This window comes from Sarcophilus harrisii, chromosome 1, assembly GCF_902635505.1.
Source record: "Sarcophilus harrisii chromosome 1, mSarHar1.11, whole genome shotgun sequence".
In the NCBI taxonomy this organism is placed as follows: Eukaryota; Metazoa; Chordata; class Mammalia; order Dasyuromorphia; family Dasyuridae; genus Sarcophilus; species Sarcophilus harrisii.
Window position 1 is genome coordinate 674,328,970 of NC_045426.1, and position 24,934 is coordinate 674,353,903.

The window sequence follows — 24,934 nt, forward strand, 5'->3', positions numbered from 1 at the left end:
TGGGGAGTTAGGGTACTAATAGCTAGGGATAGGGGAGGACGTCAGAGTCAGGAAGGCTTCATGTAGAATGTGGTACAAGAGTTGCATCTTGTACTGGTGAAGTTTTTGAACCCAAATACAGATTTTCATATTTTTGGCAGAGTAACAAGAAAGTAGACATTTATTAAGTGCCTACTTAGTTACTTTATAAATGAGATCCTCACAACAACTCTAGAAAGTAAGTAGTTGTATTAGCTCCTTTTACAGTTTAAGAAACTGAGGCAGATAGAAATTTAAGTGACTTGCCCAGAATCACCTAATTACTACGTATTTGAAACCATATTTGAATTCAGATCTTCCTGACTCCACACTTAGTACTCTATTTACTATGCCATTAACAAGCTAGGATTAAATCAGGTCTTCTGATTCCCATCTAGTTGGGTTGGGAGGCAAAAGACCTGAATTAATCCTAGCCCTTCACTTTGCTATCTGTGTGTGACCTTAAACTCTTAAACTTAAACTCTCTGGACTTCAATTTTCGGTTGTGTACAATGAACTCTAAAACTGTGCTCCGGAGAGCATCTGAACATTTCTTTAACTGTCTCTCTCTAAGCCAGTTGGAGAGTGCAAAGTTGAATGGACTGAATACGTGAGGATGTGTGTGCTTGGGAGGGGGCAGTAGGCACTGACTTACGAAATGATGGATTAGGCAAATTAATCTTGGTTATGTCAGTATAATACATGAAGTTCAATTTAGGTTGATGGATCTTTTTTTTTAACTTTTTATTTATTCTTTGCTGCTGGGTATCTCCAAACAGGGTTCTTTCTATTTCTGTGATATATTATGGTTTTGCATGGTTGAGCTGCCATAGAAAAGGGTCGCCATTTCCATAATTAACCCCATTTTTCAGAGCCCCAACACACAGACTCATTAATTTGCACAGGGCTGAAATTTGGCAAATACAGCCTTAGCCTGAAGTCTATGGACTCTTTCTAATGTACTCAAACTTAGCTCAGCCATGTATTCCTTAGGAGGTCCACACCCTGATCCATTTGCATTATTTCCCCATCAGGCAGTCTGTCTTCGTAGATAATGTTTTGAGCTTGTCATAAAAACCTGAGTTCAGTTCTTGACTTTGACCTTGCTGTGTGGGAAGTAATTTAATCTTTTTGATTTTATCATCTTTAAAGAGAAGGATGATACCTGTACTATCGACCTCAGGTTTCTTGTCAAGCTGGAAAGAGATTGTGTATATGTCATGGGGTGGATTGGTCAAAGCAGAGCCAGTGCTTTGAGAATACAGAGATGTTCTACATACAACCTTCCAAGGGACTGTAGGAAAACTTGACAGGGATTGGGACATCATTTTTCTAGCCCTGTCGGTGTAGTTTGGTGATTAAGAGTCTTCCAGTTGTACACACAGAAGAAGTGATGATTCAGTAGCTGCTGAACAGGAATTGTGGGTGCTTACAAAAGGTTCTACCTGCCGTCTCTCAGTCTCGCCCTTTGTGGTAATGAGGAAGCAGAAATGGTTGGAGCTGCTGAGTGATAAGATGGCTAATTTCCCTTTCCCTTACTTGGCACTGGTGGGAGACACACATGGTTGTCCAATACATGTTAAATATGTTAAAAATCTGTTAAATCCAATATACATATACATATTTATACAGTTATCTTGCTGCACAAGAAAAATCAGATCAAGAAGGGGAAAAAAAAAACTGGGAAAGAAAACAAAATGCAACTTCCTGTAAATTTCTAGTAAATCCTTTTCCTAAAAGCTAATTAATGTCAATTGTTTGATTCTTATTGGGAAACACCCTGATAGGGGCTCAAGATTTACTGAATTAGGAGCCCTACTTACCTACAGATTACCCTTAAAACCCTGAGAAATGTAGCAATGATCCCTCTGGCACACCCGTATTTTCAGTGTCTGTTCAGGATTATCTCCCAGAGGAGATGTTACATATATAAAGAGTTCTGTAGACTTTATAGTGCTATATAAATGCTGGTTATTATTATTTAACCAACAAGATGATGGGCTTGAGTGTCTTCTTGGGCTAAGTTATAAATGACTAGTTGATGAAATCCCAAAGAGCAAACAGGAGGAGAAAATCTTTTAGGATTGGTAGGGGTATTTCTAGGTGAACTGAGTCAGGGTCTCATGGCAGAGCAGGGCAGGGTTATGTGATATGGTTCGGTCAAAGAACAGAGGTAGAGAGGAGTTCACGCTTGGGGGCTTGATCTCCAACCACTCTGCTTAGGGAGAGTCTTTAAGTTGGGATAATAGAGTTGAAAGGATTCTTGGAGGCCAACTTATCCATCGTCCTTCATCTAATGGACAAGGAAACAGAGATGAAATGACTTTCAAAATTACAAAAATAGTTAAGTGGCAGAGGCAAGACTTGAACCCAGGTCTTCCAAGTCCAAATCCAAAGCCTCATTTCCAGTGTATCATGATACCTCTCACCAGAGGACTGATTCTAACATTTAGTCTTAACTCTCACTTGGTGATCCAATGTATAAAACGCTGCCTGATATCAGGAAGATGAGTTTAAATGTGGCCTCGGTCACTTACTGTGTGACTCTGGACAAGTCATTTTATCCTGTTTGCCTCAGTTTCCCCATCTTTAAAATGAGCTGGAGAAGGAAAGATATTTTTGTCAAGAAAACCCAAAATGACTTCAGGAAGAGTGGGACACGACTGAACAACACCAAAGTCTCACTTAATATCCGTGTGATCTTGAACAAGTCATCAACTCTCCGAGACCTATTGTTCTCTTCTGTAAAAGAAAACTATTGAACTAGATGACCTCTAAATCAATGGTTCTTCTGGAGTTCATGGTCTAGATTTCAGCAGATCTGAAGGCTTGGATGGGAGGAAAAAATTACAAATACATTTTCATTTTCACTAACTTTAAATAAAAATTTAGCATTTCCTTTAATTACTTAAAAACATGATTCTGAGAAGAGGTTTATAGACATTCCCAGACTACCAAAAGGGTCTGAGACACACAGAAAAAGCTTAAGAACTCTTTTGAAGTCAGTGATCCCAGAGTTCCTGAATGATGCTTTTGTGGAGAGCTATGTGCCATTGAAGATGTTCAGATGTTTCTTCAAAAGCCAGATGATTGGTGCTGAAGACTGTTAGAGTCCAGAGCTTTGGGGCTATGGGTATGTCTGGTGCCATGAATTTCTAAAACAAGATCATGGATTTGGGCTGGCCTGGATCACTTCACTCATGTCAACACCATGAGCAAGTACCTCAACCCTTCCTTCCTTCACAAAGTCTACTTCATCTTGTGCAATATGGTGGCCAATAGTGGGGTCAAAGCATGTGGTATGAGGGCAGCTTCTTTGATGTATTTCAAACAGAATGTGTTATGGTAAAATATGATGAAATTCATTTATAGCTGACTCTGGATTTATCTAATTCCTTGAAATCGGCCCAGAATGCTAAAAAAGGGATGATCAAATTGCCCAATAGATACTTGCGTTATTTTACCTTGGCTGTGGAATGCCATCTTGTCAAACTGTGGTCACATTGTAATACGAGATATTCCAGTAGGGACTCTTCCCAGAAAATTATGGACTGATTTCTAAGAACCCATTGTACTAGACTTTGATGTTAGTATATATTTATTTGAAGGCTATCCAAGGGTGTGCTAGTAAATATTTGATTATTAATACTCTTGAAAAATAAGGACACACTTTAAAATTTAATCTGCATTATTTTCTTCATCATTTATCTTAAATCTCAACAATCAACAGAGCAATAAATCAAGCTTTGGGTTGTAGTGTTTGTGGGATGTGATCTATAAATGCTGAAAATTTAAGAATTGGCTCTCCAGATAAGATCTGGCTGGAGAGCACCACTGGGGAGATCCTGTTAAGAAGATTCTGATTAAATCTGGCCAGTTTCTGCCCAACCCTGCCTTCCCAGGATCCTTAAGTCAGAGGGTGGGGTTTGAGAAGTCTCTGCAATCTGGACAGGGAGGAGAACCGGGTGTGGAAGGGGAGGGTGGAGGCCGTGACAAAACTGACTGAAGGCATCATCCTGTTAAAATTATATGCCCATGGCCTGGCCAGGGACTCCAGACAGATACCATTGAGCCACAGGGCTCAAACTTGCAGGAAGAAAATCACAGCTTCCTTGTGCTTCCTTCTTCACCAGGCATGCTTCCAAGACATTTAATATCGGTGTTCCCTCTTCCAGCCAGCTCCACCAATTGCTGACTCCATGAGTACCCCGGGGATCAAGCAGGGTGAGAACCAGGAGACTGTCTTTGGCTGAGGTCATGGAGAAGACCCTAGACACTCTAAAATAGAAGCTGTGATTAGCCCTGTCTAGACCAAACTTCTTCCTGACACATTTTAGAGTGACTTTGAATGGCTGCCCTGGCTTTAAGGACCTTCAGTCACAGAGGGGACCAGGCTCATTTAATCTTCCATTTCCCTGTGTAACTCTGAGAAAGTCACTTCAGCTGGCTGGACCTCAGTTTCCCCATTTGTTAGAGGAAAAATTCAGATACTGGTGACAGCAGACTTTCTCGATGGTTGCCCTCCTCCTCCCTTTGTACCTCTGTCCTTTTCATAAAAGGAACTTGGACCAGAAACATCCAGCCCCAAGGACAGAGGTGGGAGCTCTATTTACACAGGCTAAGGGGAAGGGTGAATGGGAGCAATGATGGAGATCATTCAGGACAGGGACAAAAAGACCTCACTTTTGTCTTCATTATCTGGAGATTTCAGGCAAAAGGAACCTTTGCCTCCATTCTCCCTTTCCCTTTGTACGGACAGACAGGTTGGGGGGGGGGCGGGATGAGGCTTTGGCTTGGGATGAGGAGTATTCTGGAGGACACAATAGGTCCTGGGCCACCCACAGGGGAAACCCTTAATGTGACTAATAACAGCTCCCCAAATACCAAGAAGCAAGGGGGCCCCAGGAGAGAGGGAGAAAGGCTTTTTCTCTTCTTTGTCCTCTGTGGGTAGCAGGTCTCATTAACTCTCATTCTCCTCCAGCAGCTTCAGCTGTTTGTGGCCTTTGGGTCTCCTTAGGGCTTGGAGGAGGGGGGGGTGCATCCTTCCTATGCCTTCTGTGGTCCATACAGCTCTGGAAACAACACTTTGGTTTTTATTTTAATTAATAATCACTTCACTAATACATTTTCACACACTGCCCAACAAATACCCCTTCCCCGATAGCTCCTTATCATAAAAAAAAAATCCATGTATTGTAAACAAACCACCTTAGTATTTTGGGAGGGACGGGGCAAGCTAGTTTCCATTGTTTAAAATTTATTGTTTGATAAAGGAAAGAAAGATGGATGTATTAACTTGAGTCACCTAAAACCAGCCCATTGTGGTTGATCTAAGAGGATGTGCTCTCTTTTTACATTGTAGCAGTCATTGTTTATATTGTTTTCTTGGCTCAGCCTTCTCTCTGCTTAGCTTCATGGAAATCTTCCCACATTTTCTTTGAATTCTTGCTATTTGAAATTCCTTATAGCAGAATATTATTCCGCTTCATTCCAATACCACAATTTGTTCAGCCGTTCCCCAATTAACGAGAACAAAACTTGTTTCCATCTCTTTTCTGTTACAAATAGTGCCACTGTGAATATTTTGGTACATGTGGGACATTTCTTTCTGTCCTTATGATATAAACTCAGTAGTGAGATTGTTAGATCAAAGGATATGAACAATTTAGTAACTTATTTTCACATGTCTATTTTTTCTTCTTCCCAGAATGGTTGGGCCAAGTCATAGCTTTGCCAGTAGCAAATTAGTATGCTCATTTTTTCCACAGCTGTCTCCTCTTGGCTTTTTACATCTTTAACCTTTTTTTTTTTTTTTTAAACCAGTTTGATAGGCGAGATGATAACCTAGTGACAATGACGGGTACAATGGTGAGATAATACCATTAACAATTTAACCATTTTTCTTCGATAATGGAATAATCATCCCATTAGTAATTTTTACATTTTTATTTGGTTGTCAATAATTTGTATTTTATCTTTTGAAAACATTCCCCGCCCCTCCTCCCCCCAAAACCATAATCCCCTACTTGTTTGCTGGGGGTTAGCTCCTTATCTGATCAATTTGTCTCAGTTTTCTATAGTTTTCTACATGTCAGATTAAAAATTTTTTTTTATTATTATTTTTTTATTATTGCTTTTTATTTACAAGTTATATGCATGGGTAATTTTACAGCATTGACAGTTGCCAAACCTTTTGTTCCAATTTTTCCCCTCCTTTCCCCCACCCCTTCCTCCAGATGGCAGGTTGACCAACACATGTTAAATATGTTAAAGTATAAATTAAATACAAAATAAGTATACATGTCCAAACAGTTATTTTGCTGTACAAAAAGAATCGGATTCTGAAATAGTGTACAATTAGCTTAGAGATTTTTGACACAAAGCTTTCTCCTGTTCAATCCTTAGCTTTTCATTCTGGCTGCACTGAATTTCATGTTATGTAATCAAAATTATCTATATAAAATCATCTCTATTCCATGAATGGTTATGAAACTTTTCTCTATTTTTAATATAAAAGTTGTAATCTTCCATTCATCAAAAAGCTATTTTTTAAAAGAGGGAAACTTTTTATATTTACTTGGTTTCTTTGTTTGGAATTTGTTGCGGTATGTGGTGTAAAATCTTGGTCTAAACCTGTCTTATGCCAATCTGCTTTCCAGTTTAGAAATAACACTTTGAGAAAAACCTCTAAGGTCTCTTCCAACTCCAAGTCTATGATCCCAGTCCTGGGTCCTCTCCCCATTCCTGTCATTAGTCCAGACCACAACTCCTCCATTCTTCCAAAAGGAATTCTCGGAGGGGCACGTTTGGGTTTGCTGGGCTCCCATCTGTTTCGAACTAAAATAGGGGGTGGAATGACAAGTGCTTATTGTAACTTCCCTTTCTGAAGATATAGTTCTGCTCTAGATTCTAGAGAAACCTCTTTTTGCTGTCAAGGAACTTACAGGATATAATAATAGACGTTTATATTATACAAATTGTATACATTTAATACAAATTATGTATAGAATCTTATTTAACCCTTACAAGAACCCTGTGATAGAGGGAAGACAGATGTTCTTGAAGAAACTGAGGCATGGAAAGATTACATACATACATGTACTAATTCTTTTTTTTTTTAATAGCTTTTTATTTACAAGTTATATGCATGGGTAATTTTACAGCATTGACAATTGCCTAACCTTTTGTTCCAGTTTTTCCCCTCCTTCCCCTCTCCCCCTCCCCCAGATGGCAGGTTGATCAATACATGTACTAATTCTTATCAGTAGTTATTTGAATCTAGTAAATTCTAAGTGAATGTAAGTCCAATGATATATCCATTAAGTCACAAGGGGATCCTCAGAAGTTATCTAATCTGTCCAGAAGACTGTTTTTGCACTAACATGAATTATTTTATAATGTAGAAGTTGGAACCAGTACCTCTTTATAAATTTTCAGTGTGTTTATATCTTGGAAATCTGAAAAAACAATAAAATAGTGCTTGATATATTGTCTTATTGATTATTTAGACTTAAGAATGTGATGGAGAAAATGTTAATGGTACAAATTAAACCTAAACATGTGCTGTTTGTTTTCCCTTGGAGAGGGAGTTAAATATTTACCAGCAGATTCCTGGATAGTCCTGACCATGAAGCATTATTATTATTAGAAATCATTATTATTGTTAGAAAAAGACAAGGAGAGCATTGCAAAGGCCTGTCACTGGATCTACTTGAATTTTGGACCATAGAATTTAGAGTTATATGGGACTTTAAAGATTATCTGATCCATCTTCCTTCATTTAAATCTGAGAAAAAAGGAAACAGCTTGTTTTATCTTCGGTTAATACAGCAGAAGAGGCAAGCTTTGAGCCTAGGACATGAGTCCAAATCCAGGGACTTCTGAGGGTTTCTAGTCTAAATGGGGCATCCCACCCCCCAAAATGATTATCTGGCTTCTTAAAGTCCTCCAGGGAGAGGGGACCCACTGCCTCTGAAGGCAGACAGTCAACTAGCACTTATTAAGTGATTATTATGTGCTACACAGGTCAGCTAAGTGGCACTATGTGCATAGATCCCTGGGCTTAGAATCAGGAACATGCATCTTCCCACGTTCAAGTCGGGCTTCAAAAACTTACTAGCTGGGTGACTCTGGGCAAATCACTTAACCCTGATTGCCCTGGTTTCCTCATTTGTAAATTGAGCTGGAGAAGGAAATGGCAAACCATGCCAATATTTTTGCCAAGAAAACTCCAAATGGGGTCACGAAAAATCAGATATGACCGAAATAGCTCAGCAACAAAATATGAGCAGCTAGAAGGTGCCATGGATAGAATGCTTGCCTTGAAATCAGAAAAACTCAGACTTGTGAGTTCAAATCTGTCCTCAGATACTAGTTGTGTGATCCTGGGAAAGTCACTAAAAAACGTATTTGCCTCAGTTTCCTCATCGGTAAAATGAGCGGGAGAAGGAAATGGCAAATTACTCCAGTATCTGCCATGAAAATGCTTCATTGGGTTACAATGAGCCACATAGGACTGAAACGGTTGAACAACAACAATAACAATACTGTACTAGGTACTAGGAATCTACTAACAAGTAAAAAGATAGTCCCTGAGCTTGAGAAGTAGAAAGTGGCTTATGGAGTGGGAGAGAGCAGCTAGATTCCACTTTGGGATAGCTCTGCTAGCTTAACATTTTTTCCCGTCTCTCTATGACTTCCACCTCTGCTTCTCAATACAAATTCCATATACCAACCATTTAATGCTTTAAAGACTCTTGTTTAGCTTATGCCATGATCAGTTTTGACGTACATGGCTCTTGTAACAATGAAATGATTCAAACCAGTTCCACTTGTTCAGTGATGAAGAGAGCCTTCTGCACCCAGAGAGAGAACCATGGGAACTGAATGTGGACCACAACACAGCATCCTCACTCTTCTTTTTCTTGTTTGCTTGCATTTTATTTTGCTTTCTGTGCAGCACAATAATTGTATAAATATGTATATATTATATTGGATTTAATATACATTTCTACCATGTTTAACATATATTGGACTCCTTGCCATTTAGAGGAGGGCATAGGGGAAGGGGAGGAAAATTGGAACACGAGGTTTTACAAGGGCTAATGTTGAAGAATTGCCATGCATATGTTTTGAAAAATAAAAAGCTTTAATAAAGAAACAAACAAAAAAAAAAAGCCTCTTGTTTTCTCCTCCTGTGAAGTATAAACATTCCAGTTCCTTCTCCTGTGGCATATACAGTATGTCCAAAAGAGAGTAAATTCAAAATAAAGTCTGTTTATTCTGTAGAGACTTATGGATGGACATTTTGTCTTTTTGGAAGAATAGAATAATGTGTTCTTTGCATGTATTCCCGGTACCCATCACAGATGTCTGGCATCTGTGCCAGGAGAGGGATGGGGTCTAGACTTGAGATTTTGTTTTTGGAGGGTATCCCCAAGGAAGAATTACCTTTATCAACTGCAAATGGGCACCTTGTGAACTTCTGGGAAGAGGGTGTTGGGGTGGGGGTGGGGGAAATGAGAAGGTCTGTGATTTGTCAGGATGACTCAAATATCGGATTTGGCCTAGATTTTCCTGACTCAGATTCTGGCTCACGTGCAGTTCCTTTCCACGTTCTAGGTATTAGGAAGAGATGGTTGATTGCTCCATCTTTCTCTCTGCAGACCTTAATAAGCTTTTTTTGGTTGGTAGGTCACACTTATGACTCACAATAAGCCTGTGGTCATTTAGCCTAACCTCTCACACCTACTTCCTGTCAAGTGTTTTCTAGTAGGGTTTTGGCTATATTGAGACAGTGGGGGCCCCTGGCTCACATGGGGTCATCTGGCCCTTCAGATCTATGTAAACTGTCATGTTTGCTGTGATAATTGTAGGGGTTCTTTAGACCAAAAGAGTTTTTAAAAAATAAAATTAAAATAAAATTATTTTTAACATTCTGGAAAATTTTGTTGAGTTCCAAGTTCTCTTTCTCCAGCCCTTCCCCCACCCATTGAGAAGGCAAGTAATATGATCTCAATTATGTGTGAAAGCAGGGAACACATTTCCACATTAGCTGTGTTGCAAAAAAAGGCAAGAAAAATAAAGAAAATGAAAAAAAATTATACTTCAATTTGCACTCAGAGTCCATTAGTTCTCTCTGTGTAGTTAGAACGTATTTTTCATCATGGGTCCTTTGGCATTGTCTTGGATCATTGCATTGATCAGAGTAGCTAAGTCTTTCATAGTTGATCATCATTAAATATTATTACTGTGTACAATGAGTTCTGCTATCAAGCCATATCTTTTCCCATTCTGCATGTGGAAAACTAACTTTTCTTTCAAAAAATTGAGTGAAGAATTTTATATTTACATCCACATACAACTGATTTCAAGGATCTATGATGTTGTTGATGTGGGTCCTCCTGACGACATTGCAGATCAGAAACTCTCTCCAACTTAGCAGATCCTGCAGGAGCCAAGACTGCTGTGGCTGAAAATTCCTTTGCTCTGCAGTCAGCCTAAAGGTTGAGCCTTTCCCAACTTAGCCAAGCTGGACTTCAGGCAGCAGACTTCCAGCCTATCCCCTGGGGCAAGATCTGAACAGCCTTTCCAGCTCAGAAGGCCCTGCCAGACCGTATGCTCCATTGGAATAATCTTCAAGGGCCTTGGACCAAGGAGAGGGAAGCTCTGAAGGAGGCCTTTGGTGGAGAACGTCAACATTTATCCCTACCGTGTTTTGTCTTCTTAGAGCTTTATTAATAAATGGCTTAGAGCCATTATTCTAGCCTGCTGAGAGCTTTAAAAAAATCCTGATTTTGACCTCCAGCATATTGGGCACTCCGGCTCTTGTCTGGTACCCATTGAGAATCCGAGAGGTCTGCCCTCTATGTCTCCATCCAAATCATCGATCAGGGCAAGATCTGAACAGCCTTTCCAGCTCAGAAGGCCCTGCCAGACCATATGTTCCACTGGAATAATTTTCAAGAGCCCTGGACCAAGGAGGGAAGCACTGAAGCAGGGTTTTGGTGGAGAAGTTCTCCCAAGTACTCCCCAAGGAGTAATAGAGAGCCCTTGGAGTTTATTGAATTGGGGAGTGATGTTGTCACTTTTGTCTTCTTAGGGTTGACTTATTATTCTAGCCTGCTGAGAGCTTTAAAAACAATCCTAATTTTGTCCTCCAGCATATTGGGCACTCTGGCTCTGTCTGGTATCCATTGAGCTTCTGAGAGGTCTCTGCCTTCATCCAAATCATTGATCAAAAGTGTTGAGTGGAGCAAGGACAGGAATATTTCTCTGGGGCATTCCCCTACAGCTGACATTGAAGAATTAATGACTGCTCCTGGGGTCTAGTCATTCAACTAGTTCTGAATTCCCCTAACTACCATCAGCTAACCCAGGCTCTTTGCCCTGTCTGTAAGAACAGGGTGATGGATTTTGTTGAATGCTTTGATGAGATGTAAGTATTTCCCTATTTGACCTTCTAAGGTCTTGGAGATAATCTTTGTTGTGCTGGTTGATGAATGATGATGGTGACAATGACGATGCTGATGATGGTGCTGTATTGTATTTTATTGAAGGAGTATAGGGAGCCCCTGGAGTTTATTGAGCTGAGGAGTGATGTTGTCAGAACTGAGCTTTAGAAATATCAATTTGGGAGCAGCTAAGTGATGCAGTGGATGGAGCACCAGCCCTGAAGTCAGGGGGACCTGAGTTCTAATCTGGTCTCAGACACTTAATGCTTCCTGGCTGTGTGGCCCTGGGCAAGTCACTTAATCCCAATTGCCTCAGCAAAGAAAATAAAAAAGAAAAGAAATATGAATTTGGCGGCCTTGTGGAGAAGATTGAAGAAGAGGAGAGATTAGGAGAACCCTAATCAGAAAGATATGATATAGTAGTGTGGTAAAGGGGAAAGATCCAAGGAGCTGGAGTGTGTGAGTGGGGGAAAGGTAGCCTGGCTTCTAATCTTAGTTCTGGCACATATAATCTGTGGGACCTTCAGCAGATCACTTTGATTTAATCCAGGATTTATGTTAAAAATATAAAATATAAGAAATATAAAAATATATCTTGCCTTCAGGGAGTTTACATCCTAATGGGGGAACAAAATATGCTAATAACTAGAGTACATTGACCTCAATTTTCTCATCTATGCCCCACTCTAGTTCTGAATTGATGATCTTTTAACAATTATGACATTTTATATGCATTTTAAAGTTGGACGCCATTATATATTTCATCTCATTTGATTCTCACAATGGTGAGGGGCTATTACTAATATTTTTTCTGACTCCAGGTCTGACTTTCCATCCGCTATGGCACCTAGCTGCCCTTGAGTTCATATCTGACTTCAGATACTTCCTAACTGTATTAGCCTAGACAAGTCACTTTACTCTGTCTGCCTCAGTTTCCTCATCTCAAAAACAGGCTAGAGAAGGAAATGACAAACCACTCTAGTCTCTTTGCCAGGAAAACCCCCTAATGGGGTCACAAAGAGTCAAACACAACTGGAAAATGACTGAACAATTACTAATATTCTCCATTTTATGGATGAGGAAAGAGGCCCAGAGTTCCTAAGTGACTTTCAAGGTCACATAGTTAGTGAGTATTTGAGGTGGAGATTTGAATTCTAGCCTTCCTTGATCATTAATTTAACAAGCATATTTATCTAGTGCCTACTCTGTGTTAGGCTTTGTGCCGGGGACTAGAGATATTAAGGCAAAGAAGAAACATTTTCTGGAAACAGCATCACCATCATCGCTCATCAGGGACAGAAAATATTATCTCCAAGGCCTTTCTGGGCCAAATGGGGAAAGGCTGGAGACAGAATATACTTAGATTTCAGCAGAGCTTTCAACAAAATATGTCACAAGCTGAGTTGGTTATTATTAACCACAATAATAACATTTATATAACTCTTTGTGCCAGGCACTGTACTAAGCACTTTAAAATAATTAATTCATTTGATCCTCATCATAATCCCGGGAGGTAGATTCTATTATTGTCCCACTTTACAGGTGAGGAAACTGAGGCAAACAGAGGTTAAGTGGCTTACTCAGGTCACACAACTAGTGTCTCAGGCTGGATTTGTACTTAGTTCTTCTAGTCTTTGGGGAAGGGGGAAACCATGAACATAGACAAGTAAAGGCAAAATAGGCAACTAGTATTTATTAAGAGCCTACTGTGTGCTTAAGTGCACTGTGCTAAGCACTGGGGAGCACATTACTCACAGACTAATGGGGAGAAAACAAGCAACTATGTATAAACAAGAGAAGGATAAGGTGAATTGGAGTCAGTCTCAGAGAGAAGGCTTGAAGATTAAGGTGAACTGGGTAGAGTTCTTGAAGAACATGGGATCTCGCTGAGACAGGAAGGAAGAAAGGGAAGTCAGAGATGGAGATTCAGAAGAACGAGAACTTCAGATGTGGATCCAATGTGTATGCAGGGACAGCTGGGTGGTACAATGGATAGAGCACCAACTCTGAGTTCAAATCCAACCTCAGACACTTACTAGCTGTGGGACCCTAAGCAAGTCACTTAACTCTGTTTGCCCCAGAAAGAAAAAAAAGAGAAGGGAGATAGAGGGATTTAAGGAGAAATATAGACAATATAAAAACAAAAGCTATCAATGAAACCCATTTTTTAAAAAAGGAAGTATATACAAAATAGTGGGGAGAAGAGCGGGATCAAGTTGGGGAATTACGACTGGTCTCAAGAAGGACTGAACTCTTTTTTTTTTTTTATTAAAGCTTTTTATTTTTCAAAACATGTGCGTGGACAATTCTTCAACATTAGCTCTAGCAAAACCTCGTATTCCAATTTTTGCCCCCTTGCCCTACGCCCTCCCTTAGATGGCAAGTAGGAAGGACTGAACTCTCCAGGAAGTCAGAGAGGTAGATTCTATTATTGTCTGTTATTGCATTTCATGGTTGGATGTATATATACAAACTAATTAGTTATCTTGTCTGGACGCACTATGGGATGGAGAGTAATGAGCCATCGAGGTGGAGACAGCTTGTAAAGGGCTTCAAAAGTCAAACAGAGAAGTTTGTGTTTTATCTTGGGGCAATAGGGAGCCACTGGAACTTATTGAGCTAGAGAGTGATGTGGTTAAAGCTGTGCTTTAGAAATATTAATTAGATTTAACATGAATGGGGCTACCTGCCATCTAGGGGAGGGGTGGAGGGAAGGAGGGGAAAAGTTGAAACAGAAGTTTTTGCAAGGGTCAATGTTGAAAAATTAGCCATGCATATGTTTTGTTAATGAAAAGCTATAATAAAAAAAGAAATATTAATTAGGCAGCTGTGGGGAGGATGTACTGAAGATGGGAAGAAAATGAAAGAAATCTAATTAGGAGGTTATTGAGAACGTCCAGGTAATAGGCAATGTATATCTCAGAATCGATAGGACTTGGCAATGTATTGGTTATGAGGGTTGAGAGAATTGAGAATGATTAAGAAGCTGGGTACCTGAAAGAATGTGAGGGCCCTTCCCAGAAATAGGAAAGTTGACAAGGGAGTGTTTGGGAAGAAGAAGGGGAAAACACGGGTTCTGTTAGGAGTTAGCCAGGAGCAATGGAGAGTGCCTTGGACCTGGAGTTAGGAAGTTCTGACTTCAAATCCAGCCTCGGAGACTTCCTAGCTGTGGGACTCTGGGCAAGGCATTTCATCCTGTTGGGCTCAGTTTATTCATCTGTAAAATAAGCTGGAGCAGGAAATGGCAGCCATGCCAGTATCTTTGCCAAGAAAACCCCAAATGGGGTCACGAAGAGTTAGACACAACTGAGAAATGACTCAATAACAAATCCTGGGTGGTTGTGAAGGAAGATCAAGTGAGATATTCGTGAAAAGTACTTAGACAGTGCCTGGCACATGGTAGGAGATCTATATATACACACATATATGTCTATACATATTTATATGTATGCATACCTATATATATAAGTATAAATGCGTGTAAATATACATATATATATGTATGATGTGTAGCTCCTTTTTATCAATCCATCTTCCCCAGAGCTAATAAATGGATTATTTTTAAACATTTATTTTTTGTTACATATTAAGTTCAAAACTGTCTCCTTCCCTCCTTCCCTCCCCTCCCTGAACTAGAGGAGGTTACTATTTCTCTCTCTCTCTCTTTCTCTCTCTCTCTCTCTCTCTCTCACACACACACACACACACACACATGCACATACACACGCTAGTGTATAAATTGATATTTCTAAAGCAAATTCTGACCACATCACTCCCTGGCTCAACAAGTATATGTACTTATGCAATTATTATTATTACACTGTACTAATAAGTATATGTTAAATACTACACACACACATATATTTATTCTTTTTCTATCCATTTTGAACATGCTGAATTAGAGATCACTATGGTGTACCTGATTAGAGATGTTAGGGGGTTGGTGATTTGGGAGTTGAGAAAGATGCTAGAACTGAATATATGGTAGAATGGGCTTAACACACACACACACACACACACTCTCTTGCTGTCTCTCTGTCACTTCTCTCTCTTCTATCTCTCTGACTCTCTTCTCTTTCACTGTCTTTTTCTTTTTTTCTCTCTTCTCTCTGTCTTTCTCCCTTTGTCTCTGACTTCTCTCCTCACTCTTTCTATCTCTTTTCTCTCTCTGTCCCTGTCTCTACTTCGTTTTCTCTTTCTCTGTCTCTTCTCTCTGTCTTTTCTCTTTTTCTTTTTGTCTCTCTCCTTCTCCCTTTCTCTCTCTCTGTGTCTCTCTCTGCCCGTGTCTCTCTCCCTCTGCACAGAGGTGAATTTTAAACTGAAGGGATTTAATGAGATCCTCCAGGGGAAAGGAATAAGGAGGGAGGGAGGGGAAGGTGTAGCTCAGAGCCCTGGCTCATGCCCACAGCCTGGGCAGTGGGGTGTGGATAGTGGGCACGGATAGCCTGTCTGCCAGGTAGCAAGCAGTGGGCAGTACCTAGATGTTCCATGCCCTCCAGCAGGAAAGGAGCCTCGGCACCCGAGCATCACAACTCCCCCGGCCATTTTGGCAGCCACCGAGAGGAACAGCTGGGAGAGCTGGGGCTGCAGGGAAAGAGCTGCCTCCTCTTCCCAAGCCAGAGTTCTCCAAGCAGGGTGTGTTGCTGTTCGCCTGAATCCTGATAAGCCTTTTGATTTCAGCCCATCTGTTCAGCACAGATCACTGATGTAGCTTACTTAAAACACAAACAACCTTCATGAATCTCCACAGATGGCTTTCAAAGACTTAGGGTAAGATCAGATCAAGGAGAATGGCTGTGCCTTCCTTTGGCAGAGCATGAGACTTCCCAGGCCTCCCCCCTGCAGCCCTGGACACCAACCACTAGGAAAGACTTCTTTTCCATCTGAAGCATCCCTCAGGAAACCTTCCCACCGTACAACCCCTGGGAGTCTCCTCCTTATTTAGTTCATCTCTCAGCCCTAAAGGCCATTGGGTGGAATGCAAGCTCCCTCAGTTCAAACCTGGTCTCAGGTACTTCTTAGTCATGGGACCCTGAGTAAGTCACTGTCTGCCTCAGTTTCCTCCCCTGTAAAATGAGCTGGAGAAGGAAATGGCAAATCATCCCAGTATCTCTGCTGAGCAAACCCCAAATGGGATCATGAAGAGCTGGACGTGGCTGAAAAAAGACCACAACAACTTTGATGTTGTCTAACCCATTTAATTTTACAGCCGAGTACACTAAGATAGCAAAGGAACCAACTTGGCTGCAATGGCAAAGTCTTGGGAGCAGAGCAGAGATGAGCCCCCGTCTGGGCTCTTTCCACCAGTCTCCAGACCCAATTCTTTCACTCACTTTTCCATCTGCACACAGACTTCTGACCTCATCACTCACCCGCAGCTGCTCTTTCTCCAAAATTATCCGTGACCTCTTAATCTTCACATCTGGTAGCCTTTCCTCAGTCCCTCCACTTCCCTGTTCTTTGATGCTGTGGGCCATTCTCTCTTCCTGGATACTCTCTTCTGTCTGGGACTCCCTTCTATCCAAACTTTCTTCAGGGAAATATCTTCCATCTCCTTTTTTGGACCATTATCCATCTCACTTCCCCTGGGTGGGGGGAGGATGGGATTTTCTAGCCGGGGTCCTCCCTCCTCTCCTCATCAGCTCTAATAGGTTTACTTATTACCTCTCTGTTGATAAATCCCAGTTCTAAGTAATAATGATAATAATAATAATGACAGCTAGCATTTATGCAGGGCATACTATATGCTTCTGTTTGTCTTAAACCACTGGAGAAGGAAATGGCAAACCCCTTCCAGCATCTGCCAAGAAAACCCCTGGGACAGTGCGGTGCATGGGGTCATAAAGAATTGGACACAGCTGAACAACTGAATAACAATATGGGCCAGGCACTGCACTGAGCACTCTACAAATATCCTCCTCACAATATCCCTGGGAGAGAGGAACTAGTCTTACAGCCGTTTTAGGGCTGAGGAAATGGAGGCAAGTAGAAATTAAATGACTTGCTCAAGTTCAAACATAATTGTCTGAGACTTGATTTGAAGTCAAGACTTTCTAACTCCAGGGTAAGCTCTCCATTCACTGCACCCCGATCTCCCCCTTGATCTTCAGTATTATATACTGAATTGCCTGTGGTTGGACGTTTTCAACAGAATGTCCTGGAGATATCTGAAATTCAACATTCCCCAAATTAGACCCATAGACTCTCCCTCCAACTCTCTCCTTTTCCAAATGTGCCATTAAAAAAAAAAAAAAAGTCGAATGTGTCAAACTGAGGTCTTTCCCAGACTTCCCCTTAGTCTCTGTTCCTTACTCTCCCTCAGTCTGTTAGAGTGACCGTTGTTGTGTCCACTCCCATCCACAGTAGCTTTCCCATCCTATCCCTTCTCACCACTCACTCAGCCCTCTCATGTCTGGCCAGGACACTCACAATAGCCTCCAGCTTGTTCTCCCTATCTTATTCTCTTCTTTCTCCATCTTTCACATCCCCTCCATCCTCCACCCAGCTGCCAAAGTGTCCATCTGACCACATCACTCCCCTTTTCAATCATCCTCAATGGCTCCCTATTACCTAGGTCTTTAAAGTCCTGCCCAGGCTGGACCTAATCTATTTTTCCTGCGTTATTGGACATTATTCCCCCTTCCTCACTGTGGGATACAGTCATCCTGGGCCCACTCTCTCTCCCCCTCACAGGCCTTTTCCTTAGTTCTGGTATTCTCCCCAGCCTGCCCCATTCCTTCCTTAGAGATGAAGGGCTACTTCTAGACTCCAGCCTTGCCCCTTAGCCTCAGATTGCTAATGGTCACCCTGCTAACCCATCCTAAAGTTAACTGCTTTGTATTAAAAATACACTCTTCGGGGCCCCTTCTTATCTGTGGATCAGGGGTCCAGGATGAGTCCCATTAACACTGAATGCCAGGAATGGGGGTTGGGGCTTAGTTGGAACTGAGTGAATGGGGATGGGAGGCCCAGGGCCTCCTGGGGAGGCTCCCCGGGGAGAGCTGGGGCCAGGGACAGGGTCACATGGTCCAGCTCCACAGGCACCAACCACTCCAAGACCCCGAGAATGTAAAGAAAGCATCCTCCCGTCGGTCCTAGGCAAACACCAAGCCCTCAGCCTGCCTGTTTCTATGGAAACAAGAATGCTGAAGACAGACTTTTGAACCCCTCCTAATCCCATTAAACTGATTATGTCTGCTATGCAAAGAGTTTAAAAAGAAGGAGAAGCCTAGATTCCAACTCTCTGGGCTTCCTCCCTCCCCCTTCACCCTCCAACTTGGGATACCTCCCACCCCTTACTGCCTGGGCCGATCTGCCCGGTGCATGCCCCTCCCCGTCCCCCTGCCCCCTCTCCCCCTGCTCTGCACCTGTTTACATCAGCAATGTCCTACATCAGCCAAGACAGGCTGCTGCCCCCTCCCCTCCAAACCCCTGAGACACAGGCCCACAGAAGGAAGGGAAACACAGGAAGGGGAGGGAGCAGGGACATTCTTTTCCTGTAGTTCATTGAGTTCTTTTTTATTTTATTTTTTATTTTTTTCTTTTTTTTTTAAAATTTTTTATTAAAGCTTTTTATTTCCAAAACATATGCATGGATAATTTTTCAACATTGACCCTGGCAAAACCTTGTGTTCCAAATTTTCCCCTCCTTCCCTGCACCCACTTCCCTAGTTGGGAAGTAATCCAATATATGTTAAACATGTTAAAATATATGTTAAATCCAATATATTATACATATTCATACAATTATTTTGCTTTCATTGATTTCTTGTGGACCCATATAAATAGATCTCTGAATATCTGAATGTCTCCTGAGAGAACTCCCAAAGAGGAAGTTTCCAATGTCAATTCTTCTGCAATTAAATCCTAAAGGGATCTTTGGGGGCTAAGGTGACACAACCAGAAGGCATCAAAGGTAACCCTCGAACCCAGATATTCCTAATTCTGAGACTGGCTCTCTAGCCATTAAGCCTTATTGCCTCCCTCACTTTCCTTCAGGCTGATTTTAGCTTCTTTTCGAATGAAGGGATAGGTTTAAAGACTGTCTGCATGAATTCAAGGTCATTTGAGAGAAGATTACAATTTTCTGGGCGCCCTTGGACCTTCTCCAAAAGATGGCTTGAGTTCATAGGACTTAAACTTGGCCAGGCCTTTAATAACCATCTGGTGGCCCAACCTTTTTTTTTAGGGATGGGGGACAGGGTGAACCAAGGCGTGGGTATGTTGAGTGACTTATCTATAGTCAGATGGCTGATTTATGGCAAAACCCTAACTTTCCAGCAGTACTCTTGTGGGGGTTAGGAAGGAAGGAAGGCCTTTAGAGAAGTGCACCATGGGAATACTGTGCCCTGTAGCAAAGCACTGACTGCCCTGACCTAGTTATCTGACAGTGCAACAAGCCAACAGGGTACTTTTCCATTCTCATCCAGCATGGTAGATTTGGCTTTGAAAGTACCTTCAGTCTTTTAACTGGTCAGTTAATCGGTCTATGAGCCAGACACCAAATGTACAAAACAGTGAGGATATAAAGAAAGGTACAGACACAGCCCCTGCTCACAAGAAGCTCACATTCTACTAATGGATGAAAAAGCATGTAAGAAATCATCCCTATAAAATACATACAGTATTAGTGGAGGGTAACTCAGAGGAGCAGGACAGGTTTCCTTAGAAAAGTCCCTTAAAATCTTCCAGCCTCAGTTTCCTAACCTGTAAAATAAGGATTTGGACCAGCTGGTGACTGAGGGTTTTTTTAAGCCTTCCATCTATGATTTCTCTTGGTCAGGAGGAACCCAGTATCTCCCGACTTCCTCCCCCAAACTCCCCTTAGTAGTGCCTGATTGCAGGCAGTCTAACCGAGAGAGAGAAAGTGGGCATGGACTGTATTTATATTTCTGTTTTGTCTGAACTTGATCCTGAATGCCCAGTGCATTGGCCAGCGGCCAGACACCACAGGCTTGCTCACATCTGGGGGCCTCCCGCCCTCCGCTGGGCTGGACGCCCTCACTCCTCCTTTCATCTGCTTCCACTGGCTTCCTCCCTAAGTCAACAGTCAGAGTCAATAATCATTGATTAAGCACCTACTGGGAAAAGCACAGGAGGGCCCTTAAAGAGCTTACAATCTAATGGGAGAAAAGCAATCCTTTCCCTAGCTCTAGACACCAGGAACCCCACATGGAGATGATTTGCCCTATTTAGTCCAAATAAACCAAAATGCTGGAACGGCATTTCCATATAATAAAAAGCATATTTAATCTGTTCTTTAAAATTTTTTTTAAAATAGTGTTTTATTTTTCCAAATACATGCAAAGATAGTTTTCAACATTCACCTTTGTGAAAGCTTGTGTTCCATATTTTTCTCCTTCTCTCTCCCTTTCCCCCTCGCTTAGAGAGCAATTTGATATAAATATGTGCAATTCTCCTAAATATATTTTCATATTCATCATACTGTAAAAGAAAAATCAGATCAAAAAGAAAAAAGACATGAGAACAAAATCAAATAACAACAACAAAAAAGTGAAATATGTTCTGATCCACATTCAGCCCCCACAATTCTCTCTCTCTGGATGTGGATGCATTTTCCATCCCAAGTCTTTTGGGAATTGCCTTGAATCACCTCAGGAAAAGAGCCAAGTCCATCATAATTAATCATCACATAATCTTGTTGTCGTGTACAACAAGATTCTGCTCACTTCATTTAGGATCAGTTCGTGTAAGTCTGAAATCAGCCAAGCGTATTTAATTTGGGGAGAGAAGATCTGGATTTGAATTCTGATTCTGTTTCTTGTTGCCCTTATGACTTGGGCAACTCCCTTCCTCTTGAAAGCCTCAGTTTTCCCATTTGCAAAATAAATGGACTGGATTATTTGATTTCTATACTTCTAATTTCCTGCTTCTTCTGTATGTCTTTTCTTTGTCCTTCCTGTAGTTTAGTCTAGTTCAGAGCTGAGAGCACAGGACAGAGTACAAGGTTGAGAGTACAGTAAAGCTCAGTAAGGATGTTTTGAATGGGAATAAAAGGACTATTGTCATTATCATTATTCTTAGTAACAGTTTTATCCAATTATAAAAGCAAATTCTTCACAGCAGAGTCTGCAGAATGTTAAATACAGACGAATAATAGCAGGATAACAACTTGGGTCCATTTGTAGGATAATTCTCTTTAAATGTTTGATAGCTGAACTGGTGGAACATTACTCTTTATCCGAGGATCCTGGATTCAAGCTTAAACAAGAGTTTAGGCAAAAGAATATTTTTGAGAGAGGTGTCTCCCCTCCATGGACTTGGTAAAATTTTATATCTTCATTTTAACTGGCCTCTAGCTAAAATTTGTTGTTTCATTCAAATGTTTAAAATCATTATTCCCTAGGGAGACATAAATGACATAAAAAAGGGAGAGATCTCTAACATATATTTGGATTTAAATCCCACCCATGATATTTGCTAGCTGGGTGACAATGGGCTAGTCATTTAATTCAGACTCAGTTTCCTCACCTGAAAAAAAGAGGCCTTTAGACAAGATACCTTCTAAGGCCCTCTTAGCCCTAATTTGGATGTAACAAAGACATGTTTATAGCTCTTTAGTTTTCAAAAATTTTTACATGTATTATCTCATTTGAGCCTCCAAACAAACTTGTACAGAAGGGACTATGAAAATTATTACTCCTGTTTTACAGATAAGGTAATGATTTAATGATTTATCTATATTTGTACAGATTGGAACTCAGGCCATCCTGCTTCTGAGTCTCGTATTCTACATTTTATCATAGTTTCATAAGCATAGAGCTGGAAGGGACCTTACAGAGCAACTAATCCAAACCCTTTATTTTATAGTTAGTTAACTGGTAAATGAGCATTGATTATGAGCCTACTGTGTATATATTAAGCAGCAGGGATATGCGAAAGGGAAAAAAAAATCAGTTCCAGCTTTCAAGGAGCTTGTAGTCAACAGGAAAGACAATCAGCAAACCACCATGTACAAAAGAGATCAACAGGAAAAATACGTGTGCATATTAAGCACCAGGGATATGTGAAAGGGCAAAAAAAAAAAAAAAAATTAATTCCAGCTTTCAAGGAGCTTGTGGTCAACAGGAGAAACAATCAGCAAACAACTATGTACAAATGAGATCAAAAGGAAAAATAAAACTAAGGAAAGTTAAGTGCAGAGAAGTTCAAGGTCCTGATGTTCTCCCTTAGGCTAGGTCCTCACAAGTGAGCACCTGCAGGGGTCCTCAAACTTTTTAAATAGGGGGCCAGGTTCAGTGTCCCTCAGACTGTTGGAGGGCCCGACTATAGTAAAAACAAAAACTTTGTTTTGTGGGCCTTTAAATAAAGAAACTTCATAGCCTTGGGTGAGGGTTTGAGGACCCCTGAATTAAAGCCTCAGCTTCTCCTCCTGGCAGTGACCCTAAACAGGCTACTCCAGAAACCACCTCTTTTTTTCAGCAATCAAGTTAAAGGCAAAAGATCTGGCTCATTTTCAATGATGATGATTCTTTTTCTTTCTCCCAAACCCCTTTGGAATGAAAGTTCACTATTTATAGATAGAGAGTGTGCTTTATAAAAGCAGTAAACACCTCAGAGAGGAAGATTTCCAAGTCTTTTAAACAACCTGCCAGCTGTTGGCAATTCTGCTCAACTACTGGAAATAAAAGGATAGACCTGGGCTCTGCCTTGAGGAACTGAGCTCCTTCAAATGCCCTTCTGAAGCCTGACAGCCGCTCAGTCAACAATCATTTTCTGCTGAGGAATCTTTAAGTGAACATTCATGGCTGCATCTGGGCCCCCAGCTGTTATCCAAACCTCCACTAGCTGTGCAGCACCCACTGCCATTATTCCCATCCTAAATCCCTGACCCTGGGCCACGGAGGAATAATCTTATCTTCTAAGGGGTAATTCTCTGTCTGCACAAGGCATCTCACTCAGGGTAATTACAGCTCCAGGAGAGAGCCAGCCAGACCTTGGAGATCCCCTTTTCCCTTCCCAGCAGTTTCCCTGCCCAGCTCCCAGGGCCTCTCCCTCTCCGTGATGTCCAGAGAGAACCTTGCACATGCTTCATAAATCGTGGACCTTGTTGCAGTTCCTTCCAACTTCCCCTTTCCACAGAATTATGGAATCTCAGAATTGGAATATATTCCCCTCAAAATCTCCCACTGACTCGAGTTAGAGATCCGTGTCAAATCGTTGCTTCCAGTTCTCTGGGTTTCCTCTTACTTACTCACCTGTAAAATGAGCAGGTTGGAACAAGATGGCCTTGAAATTCCCATCTCGGTCTTGATTTGTGAGCCTGTAAAACTAAATGCTCAACCCTGGAGTCAGGAGGACTTGAATTCAAATCCAGCCTCAGACACTTAATACGTCCTGGCTGTGGGACCTTGGGCAAGTCACTTTACCCCAATTGCCTCAGCAAATAAAAAAACAAAAACAAAAAAACAAAAAACAAAACAACTAAATGCTCAAAGGTGTCTATGAACTCATCAGTGGTGGGGAGTAGAAAGGAGAGAATCTCCTGCAGCAATCCAGATTGCAACCCTCCCATGCCTGCCTGTCCAATGGGGACCTGCTATGGCCTCCCAGGACTTTGTGGCAGGGAGCACCCCAGATCTCCCCTGACACTGTCGAGATGCCCACGGGACACACAGGCTCGACATTGTTTCTCGTTGTCGCCAGATGAATGGCCAATTCTCTTTTATCGCTCAACCATTTCTTTTATGACATCCTTTATTTTGCTTCTCTTTCAGGAGAGACCATAGAGATGATTGAATGTCACATGTATCTACATGGTGACCCTTTAAAAAAATATTCTACATTTATTATAATATTCTACATTTATAATGATATAATGATTATACATTTATAATAACATAATTATGAGTTTACATTTATTTTAACAATATACATTTATAATAATAATATAATATATTTATAATTATAATTGTCCATCATAAAATAAGTGCTTATTGTTATTATTGTGATTACAAAAGAAACCAATTATGCTAAAATAAAAATGCAATTTTGGGGGGGGCATCCAGGTTCACAGAGTCCAGAAGGCCCCCAAGTTGCCAGCTCCTGATTCAGACTGGACTCTCTCAGAGAGCAGGCAGCATGGAATATCATGCGCAGTGACCCTTTTTGTACCCTTCATCCCCAAGAGGTGACTGGATGTCTAGGGTGGCTAAGAGCCATAATGGTAGCAAACCTACTACTTCCCAAAGAAGCCCATTTCACTTTTGGTTAGCTCCAATTATTAGGAAAATTTTACTTCCCTTGATGTAAAATCCTCACCCCCGTAACTTTAATTCCTTGTTCCTAGATTTTTCCTCTGTAGCCAGGTAGAACAAATGCAATCCCTCTTATATGATAACCCTTCCTTACTTGAAGACAGTTATCAGGTGCTTTATTTTTGTGAATTGGGAGTTGGGAAAGATCTCAGACCAGAGAATTCACCAAGGGGTGGGTTTCATTGT